We start from the raw sequence: 7,462 nt of genomic DNA, 5'->3' as shown, positions 1-7,462 counted from the left end.
TTTTAATATTTTAATTATAGTTGATATATAGGTTAATAAATTTCATACAACATATAATTATGTTAATAAATATATAAAACTATTTATTAGACATTTATTATTTAATATTAGAATTTATTTTATGATAACAAAATTAAAAAATGGAAAAAATAAAAAAATCCGGTTTTTCACCGAACCGAACCGAATCAAACCGAACTTTTCGGTTCGGTTTGGTGTAAGCTAAAATTAAAATTCGGTCTGGTTCGGTTTGGGATTTTACCAAACTTCGGTGTTCGGTTTGTTCGGTTCGGTGACCAAATTGACCGAACTAACCAAACGCACAGCCCTAGCCTCATGTCCTGCAAGTACCACATTCGGATTTTTGTCCACTTCATTATAATTGGAAATAGAGAACGCTTATATTAGAAATTGAACTCACGATATTAGAATAATGTTGTCTAGTGTTTATACCATTTAACTTAAACTTAAGTGGCAATATACTCCCACAATTTGTAAGTAATGGGCAATTAACACATAAATTAACTTGGTAATTATGGACAATTTGTCCCATTTTGGCAATTTGCCCTCTCAATTTGTAAGTTAATTGTCTCTTAAATTGGCAATTTGCCCCCTTAACTTGTAAGTTAATTTGCCAAAATGGGCTAATTGCCCATAATCACCAAGTTCGTGTATTGATTTGTCAACAAAGTTGATTTATGTGTTTATTGCCCATTGCTTACAAGTTGAAGGGGCAAATTACTACTTAAGTCATTTAACTTATAGCCCATTGATACTGCATTATAGTAATTCTTTTTTTCTCTTGGATTAATTTACATCCATCGAAAATGTTTTTTGAACTCACCATATATCTGAACTAGATAATCTTCTAAGGGCTTTTTCAAGTACTAAGAGCCATCCAACAAACTCAAGAAAACTAAATCTATAGATTTAGGCAAATAAGTGTAAAAATTACAAATTTAAAAGATTGCACATAAAATTTATAGATCTATGACAATCTAAAATCTGAAATAAATTGCAAACATTTAAATCTGAAAAGTAATATTTCAAAGCGCCGAAAATATATTAGAGATGCAGTGTGAGGAGGATATCAGAGAGCCGGAGGTCACATGGAAAAACCCCGGAAGACGCCTAGAAAGACGTCAGAGTAAACGCCAAAAAATACCGAAAAACGCCGGAAAATTATATGAAGAAGAAACTAGGACCCATAAAGAGTAAAGAGAATTCATTTTAGGATAGATAAAATAAAAAGAAAGCTAAGAAAAACCAACATATACTATGATTTGTGGAAAAGACACCACTTATTTATTGCAAGATGAAAAATTTGAAGAAGTTTGGAAGTTATGGAGGTGATTTTGGCCAAAAAAATGGCCAAAGCCACATGCGCTGGCATGAGAAAAAAAGCATTAGGGTTTATCTCAAGAGAGAGAAGAGAAACAAGGCTACGATTAAGTTGTGGTTCATCCTAGCCTCTACTTCCACCTTGATATAAACAATATGATACTTGTAGTTTGTTTTATAGTTTAATCGTTGCTTGTTTTAGTTTAATTCCGTAGTTGTTAATCGAAAAACCTTTTCCTTGTTGCTAAACGAATTGGAGCTCAAAATCGTATTTCACTCACTTTAAACCTCTCGTTTCTGTGGGTTCGACCTCGACTTATCGAGTATTACAAGTTTGTATTTTTATCAACAATGGGATATAAGAAAATGTACTATATGGTCAGGAAACTCGGTTGAAGTATACTGGGACTGAACCATAAGGACTATGATAAGGGAACTAGGTATTTGTGCAAGATCAAGTTGGAATCATCAGGATTCAACTTAAGGATTAAGGTTTTATCTGGAGACTTGTATTTGGGTGCATGTGTAAAATTGTTTGTGCATTGTTTTGTTTTGTATACTCACTTGTAAATTATGAACTCACTCAGTGTCGACTGATTCCCCCATAGTATTTCCTCTCAGGTAGCAGCCTTTTGGCATGTCGGACTTCTGTTTTAGTTCAAATGTCCGTCTTTTTGGCAGTTTTTATAGAAGACGATGTCGATCGTTAGCGCTACAGTAGTGGTGTCAAGATCTAGTTGTACATTGGTTTGTTTATGTAGTATCAGGACTCAATGGTTTGCTGATACGGTTTTATGAAACGGGTTTATGATGTTGCCAAACTCTGATGTGTATAAGTTTTGAATTCGCTTCCGCAAAACTGTTTGTTTCTGATGTGTATATGGCAGGGCTAGGTGGTATGTGAGACCACACAGTAAGACCCTAGTTTTCTTACGTCGTTTGTAAACGAATTGGATGTTTTGTAAACGTTAAATGTTTTATGCAAATTATGTTTGCAAGCTTTGATCTGATCTTGGAAAACTTTTCTTTTCGAAAACAATATATTTGAACATTTGGTATTGTTTTCTTTTAGTCTTGCTACGGATTTTGGAACTACCATTCGATTCCCTAGCGCCAGCCACGGTCCGAGATTTTGGGTCGTGACACTCACTTAATACCAATTAGTTTTAAGATGGAATGTAACATGATATCAAAGCATGTTAGATTTCAATCCCCTCCTCACGCATCTAATATGGTATCAGAACTTTGTCCATTTATATTTTTTTTTCAAATCCATCACCAAAATTTTTGGTGTATTTTTGATGACGTGGCCACCATAATCCGGCAAATTTGAAAAGAAATGAAAAATCATGGTTTTATATGGCAATTTTTAAAAGTCGTGATTAAAATGAAAATTCGTGTAAAGATCGTGACTTTTTATGGAATTAACCCTTTTATGTATAATAGTTATTTATATTCTATAAACACACTATTATTTTGTACCTTTTTCTGTTAGACCTTCACTATATCTTCCAACAAAGAAATTTGACATAAGGGTTCACAACAAGCTGGCAGGAGTCAAAAGGTTGGATAAGAAGGTACCTAATTAAGCTTAGGTACAGCTCAAATAATTGACTAATAAAACAAACTAGACAATTCGTGGAGGGTATACAATGACCTATCTAGGAAGTGAAAAAATTAAAATTCATCATGTTTTTTTATTTATAATAAATTGTTTAAATAATTTTTTTGATAATTGAAAAAAAAAGTATTTATGAAGAAATTGAACCCATAATACGATTATAGTAAAATATTGTCCAACGTTTATATCATTTGAACTACAACTCATTAACAATTGTTAAAATATCTTACTATTTTAAAATTAATCTATATTAATTTATTGATTTTATATTCAACCCCAACTAAAAAATTTAATTTCATTAATTTTATATTTTATGAATCTAAAATTCATGAATATTATTTTTATATTTAAATGGTGCCTACAGATTTTATTATTTGAATTTGTTCCAATCTTCATTAGTTTTAATTGAAATTTTATTATTTATTTTATTTATAAATAAATATAATGTAAATATATTAATTTTATCAAATTTTAAATAATTAAATACATTTATATTGATTTATTACTTCCTCTTTTCTAAGACAATTGTTCATTTTCTATATGGTTTTAGTTTTTTTTTTTTTATAATTTGGGGAGGGTAAGTGCTTGTGGGAGGAATCGAACTCACGACCTAACAGTTTGTTACTTAGCGCTTATACCATTTGAGTTATAGTTCATTGATTATGGTCTTAGTTAAAGTTCACTATTTATTGTTATTATTTTAAGGAAGTGTATTAGTTATAACATATAATAAGATATACACAAAAATAAAAAGGCTTAATTACTTAAAAACCACTCACCTTGAACATTTTTTTCGTTTATACCCTGACCTAGGAAAAAGTTTATTTATACCATGACGTATGTATTTATGTTTCACCTCTACCCCGAGGCACTAAATTAACATCTTTTCATTAAGAAAAAAGTTTAAAATAGTTTTTCATTTTTAACCTAAGCTAATTAGAGTTTAATTAGAAATGAATTTTTTTCTAAATGAAGGACTATTTTAAACTTTTTTTAAATGAAAAGAGATTAATTTAGTGCTCTGGGGTAGAGGTGAAACATAAACACATACGTCAGGGTATAAATGAATTTTTTCCTAGGTCAGGGTATAAACGAAAAAAAAGTTTAAGGTGGGTGGTTTTTAAGTAATTAGGCCAAATAAAAATAACTTGTTAAAACTTAAAATATTATATGTATTTTTTATATTATATATAAAGAATAAAATGGACAATTTTTAAAAAAAGAGAAAATAATAAATCTCATAAATGTATTATTGAATTTATTTGAACCAGCAATATAAATCTTGTCTTGGTCCATTCACAATCATATAGGGTCTGTAGTGCATCTGCCATGTAATACTTGTATCCAAATTAAACAGCCATTTCCAACCTCACAAATGACTCTTTGATAGTACTTGTATTCAATTTGCCTCCAAATTTGCACATCCTCCTCAATTATTACATAAAATAATTAATTGATTACTACTATTTTTTTCTTCAAATGTTGAGCATATTTTTTTTGTGTATTTTAATTGACAATTTTATTTATAAAATATTTTACATTTCAGTTTTAATTTTAATTTTTTCATCTTTTTCATTTTTCAATTCATATATTTTAATTTATTTTTAAGAGATATATAAATATAACAAAAAAAAATATAAATTAGGATGGAACAAAGAACATGTCAATTTATCTCTATTATTTTCATGCATTCTTAAATTTATGTGCGAATTAAATATTTTTGATAAAATTTATAGTATACTCTCTTTGTGCTATAAATATTAAAAATTAATCACTTTTTTATCCGATAATTTTTTTAAAAAAAAAACAGTGTTAGTTAAACATAAAATTATTAACATATTTTATAAATTTTATCATATCTTATTTCAAAAAAATTAAAAAAAGAGTAATTCAGTAATGTCATCACAAAATTAGCTATAGTTAACTACTTTATTAACTCTTATGAAAGTGTTACTTTTTCTATTTTTACAACACAAAAGGAGTATAATTTTTCATAAATTTACTACTAATCAATTAATTTTTTCATTTTAATTAATCAGGATTTTTAAATTTAGAAATTAAGTTGATATTTAATTCCTACTTTGAGTTTGCAAGTTATGCTGTCCTTACAAAATTAGTCCTTATGTAATGTTTTTGTGAGTTTATGATGCAAATTGATCCTTCATTATCAAAAGGACAGATCACATTTCTTATCAACATTCAATATTTTACTTGCACTATTTGATTTCATCATGTTGATTCACACACACTCACTAATTTTGCTCAACTACAAGTTATCCCTTTATTTTCATGTTGAATTTGGAGATTGATTAATGAGAATTAAGCATTTTGGATTATAACATCACAATTCTTGTAATAACCAATCAATAAGTGAAGTCAGTTTTTCCCTCAAGAAAAAAAGTGAAGTCAGTTTAAAACTTTAAATAAATATATAGTTATGATTTGACAAAAACCAAACCTTTGGATATATTCTCATGTTTTGTTTTTGTGTTTATACCATTTCAATCACGGCAAAGCTCTTATCAGAAACCTTCAATCCCATAAAAAAAAAAGCAAATAAAATCGAAAACTGATACGAAAGAGAAAGAAAAGTTATTGATGTGGAAAATTGGTACACATTGGATGGTCAAGAGAAAGTCAACCTTATGTAGATGGGTCCCATAGAAAGACGAAGGGATGTGATAGGGTACGGGCAGTCACTATGGCCCTCTGAAGACATGCGCTACTGGTCGTTTTGGTTGTAATTAGGCGCGTCTCATTGGTTTGATTGAATGATAGAAAAAATGGTGAAGGCACCACTTAATGCCACTTGCTTTAATCATGGCTAAAGTTAGGTACAATCGCGAACGTGTGTACCACGCGAATGCAATGGCCTGTGAAGTTTTTTTTAATGGAAATATAAGAAATAAAAAAAAAATTATTATTTATTCCTAATAAGATACAGATTCAATTGGTAGGAGCGATAATTAACATTTTACTAATTATTATTTTTTTTTGAATTAAAGTTTCGCCCACAAATACTCTCCACCCTAATGATAAAGAAAATGTCATTATTCATCAACTATTAAGTTCAATGTTATAAGGACTACACTGGATTTATCGGTTTAACCAATTCGATCGAAAATTTAAAATTAATTTTTTGCTTTTGTAAAAATATTAAAAATCCGGTTCAACTTTTAACCTACAAAAATTACAAGAATAAAAGATAGTTTTTTTTATTAGAAATAGAATCTAATTACGTTAGCAGTTACTCCCTCCGTCCCAAAATAATAGTACACTTTCCTCTTTTCACACAGTTTAAAAAATACAATTAATGCTCTAATTTTTTGCAAAATTATCTTTATTTTTCCTATCATACCCATATTAAATGTTATGTTTATAGGCTAATAGCAATAAATGATACACTTTAAATAAGGACAATATGGAAAATAAACACTCTAAATTGTGATTTACAAGAAAAGTATACTATTGTTTTGAGACAAAAAAAATAAGGAAAGTGGACTATTGTTTTGGGACGGAGGGAGTAGTATTTAGTAGTTAGATTGTTCAATTTTTAAACTGATTTTGAACAACTAGCCCTACTGAGATTCCAAACCAAAATCTCAAAAATTCACTTGAAGAGGCTTAGCCAATTGGGCTAGGCCTCACTGGCGAATAAAAAAAAATTAAATTTATAAGATTTATTGATGGTTGTTTTTATTTATTAGAATGTGATTAATTCATTGAATTTTTAATTTTTTAATTTATTTATTATTTATAATTTAAATATGTATATATTCAAATAAAAATAAATATTTAGAATTATTTAATATATGTATTCTTTTTTTTCTATTTAATTGATGGAATTATTGAATCATAAATAGACGATTGTACCAGTTCGACAACCGACTTTTTTGTAATCATAAAAAAAAAGAGTGCTTGTGAGAAAAATAAAATCCATGACTTTGAGAAAATGTTGCTTAACGTTAATACTATCTGAATTTTGATTTTTAAAAAATAATAAAGGTTACTTCAAATCATAAGTTTGCTTATTTACCTATCAATGAAGGCAGTAAACGAGCCCAGTTATGTTTAGGTCTGTCGAGGCATGACTAGTCAAAAGTTTGGAGTTAAGACTTAGTCGCCCCATTCACGAGGCAGATCAAGTAGGCTTATGGGTGTAAACAAACCGAGCTGCTCTATTCGACTCGATAAGAGCTCGGTTTGTGCTCCTTCGTATTCCAAACGAATCGAGCTCGAACTTAATTCTATATTCGATTATTTACACGAGTCGAACATGAACATAGTGGTGTTCGGCTCGTTTACGTTCACGAACAGCTCGATCAGTTGTTCATGAACAATCACGTTAACGAGCTCGAATAAGAGTTCGTGAACAAGCTGAAATAAGAGTTCGTGAACAAGCTCGGATAAGAGTTCGTGAACAAGCACGTTTAGAAACTCGAATAGGTGTTCGCGAACTAACTCATATTTAAATTAATTTATATAGATATCTTTTAAAATTTT

Source organism: Mercurialis annua, linkage group LG1-X (genome assembly GCF_937616625.2).
Source record: "Mercurialis annua linkage group LG1-X, ddMerAnnu1.2, whole genome shotgun sequence".
Taxonomy (NCBI): domain Eukaryota; kingdom Viridiplantae; phylum Streptophyta; class Magnoliopsida; order Malpighiales; family Euphorbiaceae; genus Mercurialis; species Mercurialis annua.
This window is presented reverse-complemented; position numbering follows the sequence as displayed.